Genomic DNA, 18420 nt, shown 5'->3' with positions numbered 1-18420 from the left:
AGTCTTGTCCTCCTGGGGCAGTCTCCCTGCTGGCTTCCTTCAGCCAAGCCCACCTGCCCTTGGTTCCCCAGGAAGAGCAGGGTGGGGAGGTGGGGAGGTGCAGGGGTTGGATTCTGAGGGGCAGAAGTCAGCAGGCTGGAGCTGCTGGTCCCCTGGAGCCCTTGACCTGTGTCTGGCCTGACCCCTGACCAGCCCCCCCGCCCCACCCCAACCCATACCCATGGGAGCCTGAGTGCCCCAGAACCACCAGCTCTGTTGGACAGGAAGCATGTGACAGGAAGGGAGCCCTCCTCCCACTGTCCCCACCAGAAGAGCCTCCAGACCGGACCAGCTGCAGTGACCTCTTCTGCTCCAAGAAGGTGAGGCTATGTCCGCAATCGTCAGTTCTCAGTTCCAGGAGGCAACCCCCCCCCCCAACCCCCACCCCCAGTGTCTGCAGGCAGACACCTAAGTATGCACCCACCTCCACAGAGCCTGCTGGGCTCTATGACCTCTGGCCTTCTCCCCACCCTCCCTCCAGGCCAGCTCTGCTCAGTCCCCCTGGAGGCCCAGATTGATGCTGCAGACTGCAAAGCCGACCTTGGAGAAGGAATGGAGAGAGAGAAAACCAGTCCTAGCAGCTGGATGGGCTGGGCAGGATCGGCCCCTGGCAGAGGAGGTCTGACCACAGCGGCCCAGGCTCCAGGAGCCGGGCCAGGGCTGGGGACAGGAGCTGAGCCTGCTCAAACGCCTCTGCTCAGGAAACCGGGAGCTGGGAAGATGGGGGCTGGCTCAGAGCCTGAGGACAGGAGGGGACGCTTCCTGACGGATGTGGGGTCAGAGAAGGGGCGGAAATGGCCACGACAGCTGCTGAACATCTGGAATCACAGAATTACCCAGCGCCCTCAAGGATGTTGGGTTGGTGGGGGAGTGGTACGTGCCCAGGCCCTCTTCCTGCCTCCCTGCAGGCCGGGCTCAGCTTCTCCTCACACTGTGCATCCATCGTCAGGGTCAAGTCCGGGTTGGGGTCAAGGGCCCTGCAGCTGGTCTGATGGGGGCTGAGTTCCCTGAGCTCCGTCCCCTGGGCGGTGTACCGTTTTCACAGACTCCAGTGCATGCCATGGCAGGCTCCTGGGATGGTCCTAGAACCCCATGCATGAACTGGGAAGGGTCCCTGCCACCCCTGCTGCCACACCTGGCTGGGCAGCCTCACAGCCGGGCCTTATCCCTGCTACCACTGTAACACCCGGCACAGGTTTGGTGGCTGGTGAGTGCTTAATTCTTGTTTTGTTCTTCAACATGCAGTGAGACAGGATATAAAGTTAGCGGTCCTTTCTCGGGCCCTCCCTGGCACCCAGAAATGTCCTGATGTGCCCTTTCACACCTTTCCTTTTTGCCTACAAACGCCCACAACGTAAGTCCTGACTAGGGTGGTCATTTTATTATTTGCACCCCAGCTGCCATGAGCCCCCCTGGTGCCTGCCGGAACGGAAGGGGTGTGTGTGCCCAAGGCCAGGAGATCTGGTGGAATTGCTTTTCCAAAAGCGCGTGCTGGCCTGAGTCCTGCGTGGGTGCTGGTCCAGCCGCAAACGGATCAGCTGGTGCTTTTTGTACCTGTGGTCCATAGTTTAATGCATGTTGACTGATCCCGACCTGCTGACAAGGCCGGCACCAGAAGCCCTTCCCGCGCGCGGCAGGCGATCCGCCCCACTTTTTGCTCCCTGCCCCTTGGAGACCCCTCACCTGTGCGACCGCGCCAGGCGCTGGGTGGTGGCCATCTAGAAACCACGGCCTGGATCTCAGACAGCAGCCCCGGCTCTGGTGTGGAGAGGGGTGAGAGGAAGGGAGGAGCGCACGCAAAGGGTGGGCGCCCCTCCGCCAGAAAGTCCGGTCTCGGGGTCCGCCGCGTTCCTCGCCCGTGTGGGACTCCAAACACCCGCGTTGGGGAGGGAAAGGGGCGCCGTCCAGGGTCCAGACAGGCGCCCAGCCCGAGCCGGCAGCGCCCATTGCGAGCCCGCGTTCCCGGAGGAGCCTCTCCTGGCAACGCTCTGACTCCCCAGGGGGCGGGCGAGGGGGGCGCACCTCTCCTGGTCCCTCCACGTTGTGGAACCATCCACTTTTTTGAGAAGATGGTGCGGCCGCGTGGAAGGTGGAAGGTGTCACCGAGGGGGCAGATCGCACGGCGGCCCTGGGGAGACGGGAGGGGGCCTGGAGCCTCCGGCCAGGGGCGGGGCGGGCATTTCTGCGTAGCCCCTCCTAGTACCCGGGTCGGCCGTCACCCCGAAAGGGGAAAGCGGTGGGTGGGGGTCCCGTAGGGCAGATGTGGGGGGAGGGGGTGACCTCCAGGCCTGCCTGCCCGGCGGCGTGGGCTGACAGCTGCCTGGCGCAGGGTTTGAGGCTCAGGAGTGGGGCTCCTGCTTGACCCTGAGTCGGGGGAGCCGGGGCCCTGCGGCTGCGCAGGGTGGATGGGGTGGGGGCTGGGGTGAGGGGAGAGCCGTCGCGGACGGGGAGGGACTCTGCAAGGCCACCGCGGACCTCGACGGGGACAGGACGAAGGGCCAGGATCCCCTCTGCCCCGCGGGGGTCCCAGCTGGAGGAGCCGCTGTCCTTGGACCCCACCGCCGGCACCTCCCGAACTTGCGCTGAGCGGATCTAGGTTACAGCCGTCGCGGCTCCTTCTACGTCTCCTGCACAGATTAAAAACGGCAACTGTCCCGGAGCCGACCCCAGGGGACCCTGAAAGCTCCCTCCCCCACCCCCTGGCTCACAGGCACGCTCTGTTCTCAGCGTCGGCCGAGCTCTGGGCGGCTGCTCTCAGCCCTGCGCCCCCACCGCTGGGGATCTGGCGCGAGGTCCAGCCCACCTCCGCGGCGGGTGGGAGCCGGGTCACTCCAGGGCGGGCCCAGACAGGCAAGCCCTTCTTTCCCCTGTCCCTGCCCCTCCCGGCTGCCCCAGGTCTTCAGGCAAAAAAGAGTGGAGAGAGAGGGGAGGAGGTAAAGGGAAGAAAAGGAAGCCTCACCCCAGCCTGGGACCTGAGGGCCAGGAGGGGTGCCCCACCTTGGCTCCTGTGGTTTCTCTAATGGGGTGCACTCCAGGGTGACCCCACGTGGACCCCCACATCATGCAGATGAGAAAACATCACCACCCCAAGGGGCCCCTGCACCAGGACAGGCTCTGGGGACCAGGAAAGTATCTGGGCTTTGGGTCTGAGCCCACCCAGGAAGTCTGTGAGGGGGGAGGAGGAAGCAAAGGAGAGAGCCCATTACGCCCCCTTCAGGCCTCCACCCTGCTGGAGACCCACGCTGACCGCAGGGCTGCCCACCCTGGCTGCTTTGAAGCTGCTGGAGCCGACTCAGCTGCCAGGAGCTGGTGCTCACCCGGCCCCTCTGCTGGCTGCGTGGGAGCTGAGGAGTGACCACAGGTCTTTGAAGTGCAGGGGTGAGGCTGCAGGAAGTGGGCAGTAGCCCACCCAGGCCCTGGGCCCACCCCACAGGAGGCCTTGTGCTCACCACCTTGGCTGCCCAGGTGTGTAGGGGGTGGGGACTTGAGTGGGAGAAAGGAAGGGGCTGCCAGGCGACTGTGTCCGCAGCCTCTGGGGCCCAACCCCAGCCCTCGTTTTGCCCAGGCTCCTGCGGGTGAGGCAGTGGGGCCAGGATTTGGTCCCTCTCCCTCAGCTAAAAATAGCAGCCTGGGCTGTGTGGAAAGCCCCAGGTCCGGTGGGGGAGGAAGCAGCAGGGCCACTGCCTGGGGTGGGGAGGAGGGAGGCCTGGCAGGAAATGCCTGTGCCCTGCCCACTCCCCCAGCAAAGTCTGGGTTCAGCGGGCACAGTCCCCTGGAAAGTCCCAGGGGTGCCTTGGGACCTACACAGGGCAGGAACCTCCTGATCCCTCAGGCTGGGCCCTGCCCAGCTGACCCCTCCTGGGCCTGGGCTGGTCTCCTGCCATGGACACAGGAGGGCAGGATGAAGGTAGTCCTTTCTCCCTCAGTCATTCCCTGCACAGATGACCTGAACTGTCTGACCCTCCATTCTCTCCCTTTGCCATCCCAACAAGAATCACAGTCACTGAAGCCTGCCGCGGGGCCAGCCTGGGCTGAGCACCAGTGTCTGTCCCTCCCCAGGGTGCTTGCTGAGCATAAGCAGGGTCTTACCCAAGGGAGGGCTTTTCAGGAAACAAACCCAGCAGCCCTCAACCTGGAGGTGGGGAGGGCAGGAGAGGGGCCAGTAGCTGAGAACAGAACGATGGGTAGGAATTAGGCCTTAAATTAGATTGTGGAGAGGCGGCCTGACCCCGGGGGAGGCGCTGGCGAAGAAGGGAACGTGGCCTCTTGGAGGAATAAGAACCAGGCTGGAAGCTGGGGGCAGCGAGGGGGGTGGGCAGGAATGAGGCTGCAGATGGGGTAAGGCTTTGTAGATGGGTGAGCAAGTTGAAAGAAAGCTACTTCTCAGAAACCAGAAAGACTTTTAGCAAGAAAGTTCCAGACTCACGTTTGCATTTCAGAGAAATCACTGCCTCCTGGCGGAAGAGCTGGTGGGGAGTGTTAAGGCTGGAGGGAAGGCTCCAGAAGGCAGAAGAGCTGTGCCCACACAGGTCGCCCTCGCTTCCAGGTGTGGGAGCAGCACTGCAGAGTGGCCCTGGAGGAACATGGGGGACCTGGGGTGTCGAGGGTCCACTCCAGGGGAGGCCTTCTGGTGGCACCAGTCTTCCTGGGGTGACTTTCCCGGCAGTGAGCAGTGGCTTAGGTATTGGCAGGAGAAAGTGGGTGGTTGGGGTTTCTCCAAGTGATGCCATGAGAGGGCAGAAATGCTCATACTTCCTGTATTTTTGAAAGAAAAAAATGAAATCTAAACTGGGTAAGAAGGAAGCCAAAGAGAGGGGAAGGCTGCGTGTTGGGAGAAAAAAGGGTTGTTCCTGGAGCTGGGGGCTTTGGTGAGGTGCCACAGCTCTGGGCAAGCTGAGGGCTGTGGCCACAGAGAGAGAAGGTGGAAACCATTTCCAAGTAGGTGTGGGTTTTCAGGACAGTGTGCTCCGAGATGTGACGGAGTGGGTGGCTGCATGTCTCCAAGGTAAAGAGGAGGAGGCATTTGAAGAGGGGCCCACATGATGTCTCCCAGTGAGTGTAGAATGTTGGTGAGGCAGGAGAGTAAGCAGCTAGGAAAATTCCTGGGCAAGCGACTGAGGAAACTGAGATAAGAAAATTTAACAAGGCTAAACAGTTTGGGGGAACTTGCAGCCAGCTTGTGAATCGAAAGACCTTATCTTTCCCCAAACAAGGGCACTTGAGAGCAAATGGTTTATACCCTCCTCCCTAACCTGATAATACATAGCTTCCATCACCCTGGCCTGGGAAAGAGAACAAAGACCCACTTAATGCCACTTCTGCCAGCTACACCCAAGGACAGGTGAAGTCTGAGGACAAATAAACACTCCAAAAGCATTTGGATGGTATCACTTGAGGGGAGAATGTTAGGCAGGATGGACAGCTGCTAGGGCAAGAGGAGGAGAAGGGAAAAAAATGGGGGAGTTTATCTCACCCACTGAACAAAGAAGTCAAGCAGTCTTAGGACTTGCCACAGTAAAATCACCAGATGTTCTCTAAATTCTGGGGAAAGCTGCAACAGTCTAAAAGGGGGACCTTGGCCCTAGCCGGTTTGGCTCAGTGGGTAGAGCGTCGGCCTGCGGACTGAAGGGTCCCAGGTTTGATTCCGGTCAAGGGCATGTGCCTTGGTTTCGGGCACATCCCCAGTAGGAGGTGTGCAGGAGGCAGCTGATCGATATTTCTCTCATCGATGTTTCTGACTCTCTGTCCCTCTCCCTTCCTCTCTGTAAAAAATCAATAAAATATATTAAAAAAATAAAAAATAAAAGGGGGACCTTGAAACCTATAGGGCTAAAAAGTATATAATCCTTGAACCCCTACCAAGCAGGGCACTCAGACTAGCTGAGTTGCCGGCTTGTGCTTTATGCTGAGTGTATTTTTTTTTTGACAGATAAAAAATTGTTTTTACTTAAAAATATAAAACTGGCCTTACCCCTCCTAACTGCTCCCACCCCCAGTTATCCCCACAAAGAACTATAGAAAGTGGGTAAGGGCATGTGTACAGCTCTCTCAGGCTAACAATTCCAGTTCTTCTTTCAACCTCTTTTCCCCCTTTCATACAAGTAGACACTGGCCCTCTGCTTTTTCGCCAAGATCTCAGAAGTGACACGAGGTAGAGGGAGGGGAAGGGTCGGAAAGAGCCGTCTGTCGCCATTCTCCGTTTCCGTCTCCATAGACTGAACAGGTTGTCTGGACACTGAGCGAAAGATCTTGTCCACAAAACCAAGTAATAGGGACAGTGCCTCTCTGTACCTAAATCAGAAAGATGAGAAGGTCCAAGGTGCTGTTTAGGGTCCCTACTCAGTAGATAGCCTCATCCACATTGTCATCACTGTCAACCCCAAAGTCCTCTCCATTGTCGAAATATGACCTGATGTAACCAGTTCCCTCTCCGTGTTCTTCATCGTACTCCTCTTCCTTCTCCTCCTCCTCAGCTTCCTCTGAAGTTGCTTCTTCCACCTCCTTCTCCAGGGTCTCCAGTCTCTGTATTGCTTCCTCTATATTCTGTGGTCTTGGAGGGTCTCTTTGGAAGTAGAACGGTGGTCCGCTCCTGTAGCTTCCTCACTAGGATCCTTAGCTCCTGGGGCAGACATCGCCAATCAGGGTTCCAGTCGATGGCACTGTCAGTCGGCCCTGACATCTGATATTTGTCTGAGTAACGCTCCACACCTCCCCTGGGCACAGCTGGCCGGATGAAGTAGGGGAGCTGCCTCATGGCTCCTTGCAGTTCCTGCTTCAGCGCCAGGACATATTCCCCTTCTCCCAAGGGCAGAGGCATGGGGCGGAACTGTTGGGGGGAGAGGGGAGAGTGGAGAAGGCTGCAGTGTGGGTGAGGGCAGAGCATCCCCCTTCCCAATGCCCACGGCCTCCATGTTGAAGGTCAACTGGCCATGGCCCCGCCCCCGCCCTGGCTGGCTGTGGTGGAAGAGGCCTGGGTATTTCAGAGATCCAATGAGAACCCCCTGCCGCCCCTCCCCCATTGGAAGCCGAGGCTGCAGCCAACCTGGAATCTGCTGAGTGTGTTCTTAATAAATTCACTCGCCTTGCTTCAACACTGCTTTCTGTCACTCATCTGAATTCTTTCTCGTAGGTGTGACAAGAGCCAAGGAGGGGAGGAGCCCTCTCTGACTCAGGCAGCTCTTGGGTAACATTGGTACCTGAAATCTCCAAAAAGGGACAAAGGAGGCCTCCCAGCCTTCACCATTACAGATGCCCATGTCCATCACGGCAGCACCTCCCCAGCATCCCCATTCTGCTCATCACCTCGCTACCTCAGTTCCCCATCAGTATCACCCAAGTCCACACCACCACCCTTCACTCATTCACCAGTGGACAGATATCTGTCAAGAATATATCTCCATGAGGAATCCTGTGTTATAGTAATCATTATGGTACTTAATGGTAGGACCTTAGAATGTAAGACTTAAAACGTGTAACCCTGTGTGTACCGTTATAGTCATTATTATAGTACCTAATGTTAGATATAGGAATACTGTATAAGACCCAAGAATTCACCCTTGTAACCCAACTAGTACTGGTAAACAACCTATCTGATGGGAACGCCCAAAGCCTGTACACACCCATAGATTAGCAGACCCCGGGTGGATCCACACATGGCAGCCGAGGATAACACACACACCAACAAAGACCACGCCTACAGAGGGGTATATAATCAGATAGTCTGATCGACCCAGCAGTGCACAGCTCTCCTGTCGCCAGAGCGTGAGGACCTGTGTGTGCTCATGTCTCGGTTCCCAGCACGAAACTCTGCCCAATTAACTGTCGACCGAGGAAAGAGCCAGCAGCCAAAGGCGCCGTCTACCCCTTTGTGTGTGTCAGCAAGGTGGGTGGATCCTTCCCAGCATCTGAGACCCGTCAGGAACTGGTAAATAAACCCCCTGTGTGCTTGCATCTAACCTGTTTGTCTGTGTGTAATTTCTCCTGCTAAGCTCAGATCTCGGTGCTGTCTCTGTGAAAGTGTCTGACCAGAAGGTACTGGCGCAAGCCTCAAGCGGATGGTCCAGACCACCTGTGCATGTCCCACTTAGGAGCAGCACCTATATGGGAACCCCCCTGCACCTCGACATAGGTGACGGGCCTTAAATATATAAAAAATAGAAGCTATTTGGGACATCCTGTTGGGCTGTGGTCATGGCAACAAGCAACACAGGTGAGGACCTACCCTTGGGGAACTTACAGTGGTGGGGAGACCGAAGACAAACATGTAAAAAGATTTAGAAAACATGAAGCACAATGGATGACCCAGCAACCCCACTGCTAGGATTTACCCCAAAGATGTGGACACTCACACCCAGAGCTGCCCTAAAACCTGTGCCAGCTGCAGGAGTCCTGACGGCTCCAGGTGGGAAACACCCGTGTCCATCCCCTGGCGAATGGACCAACAGACTGGGGGCCGCTACAGGATGAAAAGAAAAGGAGCAAACTACTCACAAAGAGTGCATTGCAACGGCCTTCTGGCAACCAGGCACTGTGCGGCTTCACGCATGGGAAGTCCTGGAAAAGACCCCTTGTGACAGCACACCTGGCGTCGGCAGTGCCCAGGGCAGCCGTGGGCAAACTATGGCCCGCGGGCGGATCCGGCCCATTTGAAATGAATAAAACTATTGAAAAAAAGAGACCGTACCCTTTTATGTAATGATGTTTACTTTGAATTTATATTAGTTCACACAAACACTCCATCCATGCTTTTGTTCCGGCCCTCCGGTCCAGTTTAAGAACCCATTGTGGCCCTCGAGTCAAAAAGTTTGCCCACCCCTGGCCCAGAGGATGAGCGTCTCGACTCCGCAGCTTTTGGGGTGATAGGAGTGGTCTGTGTCACAAGAGGGGTGATTACATAACTTATACATTTGTCAAAACTCTTCAAATTATATGTTTGAAATTGGTGAATTCATTGTATGTAAATTATACTTCAACAAAGCTTGATTTTTAAGAAGACATAAAGCAGGGGTCCTCAAACTTTTTAAACGGGGCCAGTTCACTGTCCCTCAGATTGTTGGAGGGCCGGACTATAGTTTAAAAAAAAAACTATGAACAAATTCCTGGAGAAACCAAGATGGCAGCATAGGTTAACGCCGGAGATTGCTGCCTCGAACAACCACTTCAAAAAACAACTAAAAGACGGAACGGACATCATCCAGAACCACAGGAAGGCTGGCTGAGTGGAAATTCTACAACTAGGAGGAAAGAGAATATCATACCCAGACTCAGAGGAGGCGCAGTGCTGAAGTGAAATACTAAGGTGCGGAGTGCACCCCGGAGCAGGTGGAGGGCACGGTTTTTGTTTTCAATCAGGAGGGAGTTTCAGATTCTGAGCTCCAGATCCAGGCGAATCTCTAGGGACCCAGACTCACACGGGAGAAGCGGGACTGTCTGGCTTCGGTCGGAACTCGAAGGCAGCTTTCTCTCCGAGGTTTGCAGCGGTTGCTGGGACTCTGTGAGGCAGAGCCCCTAGGGACAGAACTGAGAGCAGCCATAACTACTCCCTCCGGCCCGCCCTGTAGATCCCCGGGGACCCGCCCCACCCAAGCCCTGTGCAGAGCCATTTGCCGGATAGCCTCAGGCAAACACTAGATTAGCACCACCCTAGAGATCCAGCACAGAAGCTCTCCCACTGCAGACACAGCGGACTCTCATAGCCAGTTAGCCTGGAGGTCAAATCACCCCCGGTATTGCCGACAACAATCAAGGCTTAACTACAACAAGACTGCGCACAAAGACCACTAGGGGGTGCACCAAGAAAGCATAAAAAATGCGGAGACAAAGAAACAGGACAAAACTGTCAATGGAGGATATTGAGTTCAGAACCACACTTTTAAGGTCTCTTAAGAACTGTCTAGAAGCCGCCGATAAATGTAGTGAGATCCTCAAGAAAACTAATGAGACCCTCGATGTTATGATAAAGAATCAACAAGAAATTAAGCATACACGGACTGAAATAACGAATACTATACAGACTCCCAACAGCAGACCAGAGGAGCGCAAGAATCAAGGCAAAGATTTGAAATGCGAAGAAGCAAAAAACACCCAACCAGAAAAGCAAAATGAAAAAAGAATCCGAAAATACGAAGATAGTGTAAGGAGCCTCTGGGACAGCTTCAAGCATACCAACATCAGAATTATAGGGGTGCCAGAAGATGAGAGAGAGCAAGATATTGAAAACCTCTTTGAAGAAATAATGACAGAAAACTTCCCCCATCTGGTGAAAGAAATAGACTTACAGGTCCAGGAAGCGCAGAGAACCCCAAACAAAAGGAATCCAAAGAGGACCACACCAAGACACATCATAATTAAAATGCCAAGAGCAAAAGACAAACAGAGAATCTTAAAAGCAGCAAGAGAAAGAAACTCATTTACCTACAAGGGAATACCCATACGACTTGTCAGCTGATTTCTCAACAGAAACTTTGCAGGCCAGAAGGGAATGGCAAGAAATATTCAAAGTGATGAATACCAAGAACCTACAACCAAGATTACTTTATCCAGCAAAGCTATCATTCAGAACTGAAGGTCAGATAAAGAGCTTCACAGATAAGGAAAAGCTAAAGGAGTTCATCACCACCAAACCAGGATTATATGAAATGCTGAAAGGTATCCTTTAAGAAGAGGAAAAAGAAGAAAAAGGTAAAGATACAAATTATGAACAACAAACATGCATCTATCAACAAGTGAATCTAAGAATCAAGTGAATAAATAATCTGGTGATCATAATAGAATCAGAGACATAGAAAGGGAATGGACTGACCATTCTTGGGGGGGAAAGGGGTGTGGGAGATGCGGGAAGAGACTGGACAAAAATCGTGCACCTATGGATGAGGACAGTGGGTGGGGAGTGAGGGCGGAGGGTGGGGCGGGAACTGGGAGGAGGGGAGTTATGGGGGGAAAAAAGAGGAACAAATGTAATAATCTGAACAATAAAGACTTAATTAAAAAAAAATTCCTATGCACACTGCACATATCTTATTTTGAAGTAAAAAAAACAAAACGGGAACAAATACAATATTTGTATTTGCATGTGGCCTGCGGGCCGTAGTTTGAGGACCCCTGACATAAAGCCTGGGAGGAGCCATAAAACACATGAGGTGACAGGGAGGAGGGAGGGCTGGGAGGAGGGAGGGCTGGGTTTGGGTGGTTGGCTTCTTGGCGGAGGTGCCATTCTCTTGGGTGGGCACCCGGGAGTGGACTTGATGGTTGTGTGGTAACTAACTATGCTTACCATTCCCTTTGGTAATTTCAACTTTAGGCGAACAGAGGCAAATCCAGACTTGGGCTGTGTGCTGAGGTGGTTCATTTTCACAGGCTGTTTTAGGTGAGACATTACTTCCTGCGCAGGTCACTAGAACAGGTCAGCAGAAGCTCTAGCAAATGACCAGCGGGCATTTGTGTTGGCCATGAGACTGGTGTGGGAGGAGGGAGGGACTCTGCAGTCGCCCCGAGCACGCAGGGTGCTCTGGTCTGGAGCCAGCAGTCACCAGCCGAGCACCTGGCTGCCCGGGTGTGGCAACCGCAGGAAGTCCTCTGCCTGCAGCCTTCAAGCATCTCCTGGACCCTCACTCCCAGACCAGTGAGCACATGGTCAGCTAGTCTTGGCCAGTGGTCCTGGCCCAGGAAAGGCCAGGCTCTGTGGCTCTCCATAGGAGAGGTGCAGGAGCAAGGGGTCCCCATGGCCTTCCCCCCTAGACTGTCCCTGGGTTCCTGTCCTGAGCGAGGGAGGGCCAAGGCCAGGCTGAGGCCTACCCCCTAGAGCAGGGTGCCCAGGATTCACCTGAGGAGCGGGCTCCCAAGCGGGAGGTGAAGGCAAGCCTATGAGTGGAGGTTCCCCAGGTTGTGTGACCGTGTCTCTCCCATGCTCTCCTGGGGCTGGTGCCACTAGGGTGAGTGTGTGGGTGCTCCACACCCTGGCTGGCCAAGGTGGGGCCTCGGGGGGGTCAGGGTATCTCATTGGCACTGGCTTTGCTGTCCTCTAAGTCATTGCTCAGTCACTTAGGCTGGCTGGGGGGCTGGTCCATCTTGGAAGTGGTAAGCCCCAGGCCCCACTGACCTTTTCCCCCTGTGGCCTTGACTGGGGCTGGAACCTCCGGCCTGGCGTCCTGTGTCCTGCCAAGAGGATGTCCTGTCCTCCAGGCCGGCTCCCCACCCTCCTCCATCCCTGGGGCCTCCAGGGTGGATGTGTGGGTGTGGGTGTGGAGGGGAGTTGGACGTCAGCCGGCCGCCCTTACCACTGGGTCCTGAGCTCCCTCCACTGCCCAGCTCCCTCCACCCCCTGGGCCCGGATGCAGGGGACAGAGGCCCCAGCCCAGAACCTGGGGTTTTTCCAGGGCAGTGGGGTGGGGGCTAGCTGCTCCACCAAACAAAGGCTGGGGGAGGAGAGGGGAAGTGGGGTGCAGGGAAAGGAAGGGCATGCCCGGAGGCACCTCTCCATAAACTGCCTCCCCGTCTCTCCCCGGGTTTCCAGTCCTGAGCCTGTGAGTGAGCATGTGAGGGAGAGGGGTGGGACTCAGTTCAGCTCTAGCCCTGCCCCTCATCATGGGGGTCTTAGGTGGGAAGGAAGCTGAGGGACCCCCATGTGGGCTGCAGGGAAATTTCACTGGTTCTTGGGGAGCAGGACAGAGGGGGCTGAGTATCTCCAACTGTGAGCCCTTCCCCACATCAATCTATGAACAGGACCTGAGGGTCCTCCTATCGCCCCAGCTGGTGGCCTTTGGGCATCTGTGGGTGTGTGTCTGCCCGTGTGTTGTGTGTCTCCAGGGCTAGGTGCCTGGGGAGGGCTGAGTGCATGTCTGTCTGCGTATCTTCTGAATCTGCGTGTCTGGCATGTTGCCCGCGCCTGCCAACGAGTGTGTTAGAATCTGTACCGGGCGTGTGTCTGAGTCCTGGGGATCTGTGTGGCTTCTGTGTATGTCTCTACATGTGGGATGGAGTGCTCTTTCCCCTCTAGTGTCAAGAATGACCAGTCCCCCCAGAAAGCCTGGACCCCAGGAGGGGGGGGACAGGAAGGCAGCTGCTGGCCCCCCTTTGTCCACCTTCTGTGCAGGCAGCTCAGCTGAGTTAAAAATAACCCCAGGGCCTCTGGAAGAGGAAGGGGTAGAGGAAGGGGTCGAGGCCAGAGGGAGGGGGCGGGAGGCCCTCCTGGCCCAGTGGGTGGTGGGCAGTCTTGTCTGCTGGCTCCAAGGCCAGCAGGCCAGGCTCCAGCAGGGTGAGCGCATCCGCCTGGCCTCATCTGCTTGGCTGCGGATCCCACCCTGTGGCTCCTCTGGCCTAATTTAGAGAGAGGCTGAGGCAGCCCTGGGCAGTCAGCCTGGCCTGTGCCTGCTCCAGCCTCAGTCCCCACAGGTAGGAAGGGCCCCAGAGCCTCACCAGGGGCTGCTGTCTGCTGCCCTCCCCGCCCCCTGCCAACCCCATCAGCCTGCTCCCTGCACGAGGGTCCTGGAGATGCTGGAGGGAAGCAGAGGACCCCAGGACACTCGCCTCCCTCCAGGAGGGTCAGTGGAGGGTTTTGTGTAACTGGATTGAAGACCACGTACATATGGAAGAGTGCACACCCATTAGGAACATGCTCAGTGAGCATCCTAAACTGAACTTGTCTTGTCACCAGCACCCAGATAAGAAACCAGGAGCACCGCCAGCCCTGGAGGCCCCCTGGGCCCACATCCAAAGGCCGTCACTGTTTGATCCTATTAACTCCTCTGGGCTTGTCTGTCTTGGAAGCAGCTCTGTTCCTCCCCCCCACCCCCCCGCCCGTGACACACTGTGGTGTCTGCATGGCGCCGGGAGTCCATGTGGCTCATAGTAGCGGCTGTGATATTCCACGGGTGGCAGGCCACACTTCATTCGCCTGCACTGTGGTGATGGGTATGTGGGTTCTTCCAGTTTGTGGTTATTGCAAACGAGGAGGCTTTGAACACTTGAGCATGTGGTTTCAGGTGAAGCTAAGTGCGATGCCAGTGGGCACCCTGTGGTTTTCGCTGGTCATCGGTCCCCTGAGGCTCTGATGGCACCATGGAGTCTCTCAGAAATGCTAGAATTTGCCCATGGTTTCATGGAGTGCCCCCCCCCCCCGCCCCCCCGCAAGGGATTCCTGGCATTTGAGCTCCTGCCTACCAGGTCTCTCCAGCTTTTGGGGTCTGTTTGTCCACGGTGGGGCTGGGTCTTGGGCTGGGGTCCCCTAGGGGGGGATGGGCAGCGTATGTGCCCTCCACCAGGCCAGGCACGCCCAGAGCAGGCACTCCAACCCATAGGCCCACACCCACCCTTCCTTCCTCAGGAAAACCTGTGATCTGATAAGACCTCCAGTCTCTGGTTTTCAAAACCACCCAGGCACCAGGACCCTCAGGGGAGGAGGGACTAGAGCCCCACACGGCTGCCTGTAGCAACTGTAGCCGGTAAACCTGGTTCTTGAGGCCTCCCTGCCATCCTGATGGCACAGCGCTGACGTGACCCAGGGCAGGGGCTCAGAGCAGCCCTGGACCCTGGCAGGGTCAGTGATGTGAGGTGAGGTGGTCACACCAGGTGGGAAGGTTCCTCCTTCCAGCTCCTTCCACCACTGACCCCCTGGGCAGGACATCCCCTTTTCCCAAGGCCTTGGCCAAGGTCCTGGGCCCCTCCAGTTCCTCACCCTGGATTCCCCCTCCAGCGCTACCTGAGCCTATGGTGACGGTCAGTCACTGCGCTACACCCCACACCCTGGGAAAATGCCCTCTCCCAGGCCAGCATGACCTCTCCTCCAGCTGACCTCTCCCGGGGTCTGTCAGCTCTGGGCAGCTCCAGCCCACACCCTCGCAGAAAATGCAGCAGAAAGCCAGAGCCCCTCTCGGTCCGGTCCGCCAGCCCTGCACCCTTCGCCAGCGGCCTCTCTGCCTCTCTGCCTCTCCGGTGTTGGCTACCCTCCTACCCTTCTTAGGACAATAATGCTGACAAAGGGAGCGCCTGGGGCTGCTCTGTGTTGCTCAGTCTGCTAAGCTCTATCAGTAGGTTCTTCAGGTGCAAACTGACACTCAGAGGAGTGAGTGACCCCAATCACACAGCTGGTGAGGACCGCAGCCTGGCCAGGCTGGCCTCGAGCCTGCAGAACCAGGACACCAAGGGGGACAGACATGGAGCAGAGGAAGGGGGGAGGGACAGACAAACAGCGCAGGGGTGTGGACAGCAGCAGGGCTCTAAGTGGGTCCTCTCCCGGGGCAGGGCTGGGAGTGAGGGCTGAGGGACAGAGAGTCACTGGGTAAGGGCGCAGGGCGGGCATTCCAGGTGCAGGAGACAGCAGGAGCGGAGGCCCTGGGGTGGGCGAGGGTCGCTGTACTTGAGCGCTGGCCTGCTGGGCACACAAAGCTGGTGGTGAGCAGAGGCCGAAGTGTGTGCGCCAGCTGAGCAGGCGCTCTCTCATCCCAGTGTGCAGGCTTGGAATTTGGGGGTCCTGAGGTCAGCTCAGGAGCAGCTTGGCGGATGGGTGGGGAGGGCATTGAGCAGGCTGGGAGGCAGGGGTGAGGGATGCCCAGCCATCCATGATGGGGGGAGGAAGCGGTTTTCTATTTCATTTCAGATGTTTCCTTTTCCCTTCTGGCTGTGCTGACCTGGAGGGGACCCCGAGGCAGGGCTGTGCTGGCTTCCCTGGGAGGTAGCACCCCAGTTAGGGGCGAGGGCTGACTTCATCCTGGAGCCGCAGGGGGAAGGGAGTGTCCATCCAGGGCTGGTCTCACCTGGGAAGGACTAGAGGTCACCTTGCCCCATCTTTTTGTTGTTGTTGTTGTTAATCTTCACCCAAAGATATTTTTTCCATTGATTTTTAGAGAGAGTGGAACAGTGGGAGACAGAGAGAGAGAGACAGAGAAACCTCCATTGGATGCCTCCCGCAGGAGCCCCTACCAGGTGGGAGATCGAATCTGCAACCCAGACATGTGACCTTGACCGGGAATCGAATCTGAAACCCTTTGGTGCACAGGCTAATGCTCTTACCACTTGGCACACTGACCAGGACCACCTCACCCATCTTAATGAGGACCCTAAGGCCCAGAGAACAGACCCTGGTACCCACCTTCAGCCGGCCAGGGGAGAGAATCCTGGGAGGGCTGTTGGGGTCAGAGGTTGGGGATCATTGCGAAGGGAGGCCGGGCCAGCTGGGGTCTGGGCCAGGAATCCGAGACCGCATTTCCTCCAGGCCCAGCTGTGGGAGCTGCCTGGGGCCCAGGGGTCCCGAGCGGGCTCTGCCCTGGCTCCTGCCCCAGTGACAGTCTGAAAGTCCCAGTGAGAAGGAGGGAGAGTGCCCAGAGGTCACCCCACTGTCAATGACCTCTCTTCACCTCAACACCACTGTCCCAGTGACGGCAGGGAGGGATCCCCTTTGTCATGGGGACCCAGGCCAGCTCCATGCCCTTCCAGGCCTCCGCCACTCACGCTGAACCTGAAGCCCTGGCCTCTCTCCGCACCTGGCACCTGGTGGCCCCCTCCGGCTCCCTATCCTGAAGACAGTCAGCCACTTCGCTGGGCTTCCCCTCACCTCCTGCGTTTGCTCCTGGCAGGGCCCCTAGGAGCCGTTATTAGGCTGTCTGCCTTCTGTTTCAAAGTCTTCGTTGGTAGCCCTGCTGTCTTCTCGGCCAGGGGCAGCCTGCAGCCTGCTCGCGCGTGTGGCGGCCGGGGCCTTGGACGGTCCTCAGGGTCTCGGTCCGCCCACCTCCACAGCCAAGGCCCGCACGCCCCTCCAGAAGCTCCTGTCCTCATTCCTGAGGCTTGGGCCCGGCCAGCTCCTGCCCAGAGCCCAGAGCTGGCCTGACTCAGAGGCATGGGCAAAGGCATGCGGGACGCAGCGGTGTGGACACTCCTGCACAAAGCACATTGCGGGAGGCTGATGGACACCCGACACTGGGGCCTGAGGAGGAAGCTTGAGGTCTTGGTTGATGATTGGTTGGGTTTTGAAGGTTTTGCTTTTGAAAAAGAAACCTTTTCTTTGGCGAGATTTAGATCTGCAGCTGGAGCATTGCCAAGCACAGAGTTCCATGGGCCCCTTCCCGGCGTCAGTCTCCCCACATTGTCGTCTCCCACGTTGTCTGTCAACACTGAGACCCCCGCATCCACTTTTCTTAGATGCGATTGGATGTTACCAATTTCTCTGTTACTGTTCTTCTGCTCTGAGATGCCACATGGCAGTCCCGTTTCCTGAGGTCCTCTGGGCACATGACCAGAATGCCGGTGAGGAAGACCTGTCAGTAGTTCCCCAGCAAATGTGCCGTCTCCCTCCTCTTCCCAGGATCACACCAGTCTGGCTCTGCGGATATGACCCCCCCCCCCCCCCCCGCCCGCCATGTCCCAGTCCAGCAGCTCTGGACACTGAGGAGCGTGGTGTCCCTTTCACCTGCATGGCTATCGGCAGCGATCAGCAGCTTCTGCAATGTGAGCCCGGCCTGGGGAGCAGCTGTGGTCTCCAGCAGGGACTGAGCCCCGGTCCACTTACCCTGCTCCAGGTTGGTCCCCTGCTGCCTCCCAGTTTCCAGAACCCGTCTGAGATGGAATTACAGCCCCAGGCCCGCACCAGCCATAGGCGGCAGTGTCTTCCGGCTCTGCCTGGCTAGGACCAGCTCGGGTAGGGTGCCTGCTCAGTGCCCAGCAGAAGCAGGTGGAGGCCCATGTGGAGAAGAGCAGGGATCAGGGAGGCCGCACAGGGTCCAGGGTGGCAGCAAGGCCAAGACTAAGGCTTTAGAGGTGGCCAGAGGTCAGGGAGAAAGGGACCAGGTCCACGCAGGGTGCCAGGGTGGTCTTGGGAGGCCCAGCAGGAGGGCAGGGCCTGTTGGCAGCACCTGAGGCTGTGGAAGTTGGGGCCACCTGAGGCTGTGGAAGGCTGATGGCCTGGAGAGAGGCCTGGCTGGAGAAACGAGTGCCTTCCTGACCACTGGCAGGCTAAGGATGTTGGTCAGGCTGAGCTGCTCACAAACCCTCAGAGGACAGGCCCCAGCACCACTTGTAGCCCCCAGGCGGGCCCAGACTAGGCGCTGACTGTCCTGCACCCTGCTCTGGTCTTCGCTGCAGCTGGCACTGCCCCCGGCCTCCTCCCTGTGGCCCTGCCCTCTCCCTCCCCCGCCTATGTCGGTGGCCCTCAGCTCCCAGCCCCTTCTCCTGCATTCTGTCCCTATCCTCTGACACTAACCCTCCTGGGCACACGGTAGATGATGCCCAGCCTGTCCTGGAGGGAAGGTCTGGAATGCAGAGCCCTCATGCCAGGGCCTGGGGGGTGGAGGGAGCCAGGCTCAGGAAGGAAGGGGCTGGCAGTTGGAGTGGCCTGTTGGAAGGACGGTTGGGGGTGAAACTTGGAATAGAGACGGGGCGACAGTTGGCGGTGGC

General features: G+C 57.4%; 1 long non-coding RNA gene and 1 pseudogene across 1 annotated transcript; both read right to left on the bottom strand.

Moving 5' to 3' along the window:
* Window positions 1–1438: 1438 nt before the first annotated feature.
* On the bottom strand, window positions 1439–4783 carry LOC118662434. Its single transcript, XR_004969770.1, has 3 exons — window positions 4466–4783; window positions 1723–2666; window positions 1439–1593 (listed from the first exon to the last, which is right to left on the bottom strand). It is a non-coding gene; the product is annotated as an uncharacterized LOC118662434 (long non-coding RNA).
* Window positions 4784–6378: 1595 nt separating this feature from the next.
* Window positions 6379–7058, bottom strand: LOC118662521 (annotated as a pseudogene).
* Between the last annotated feature and the right edge of the window lie 11362 nt (window positions 7059–18420).

Source organism: Myotis myotis, unplaced genomic scaffold (assembly GCF_014108235.1).
Source record: "Myotis myotis isolate mMyoMyo1 unplaced genomic scaffold, mMyoMyo1.p scaffold_m19_p_9, whole genome shotgun sequence".
Lineage (NCBI taxonomy): Eukaryota > Metazoa > Chordata > Mammalia > Chiroptera > Vespertilionidae > Myotis > Myotis myotis.
The sequence above is the reverse complement of the archived record's forward strand: the minus strand, read 5'-3'. Positions and strand labels throughout refer to the sequence as shown.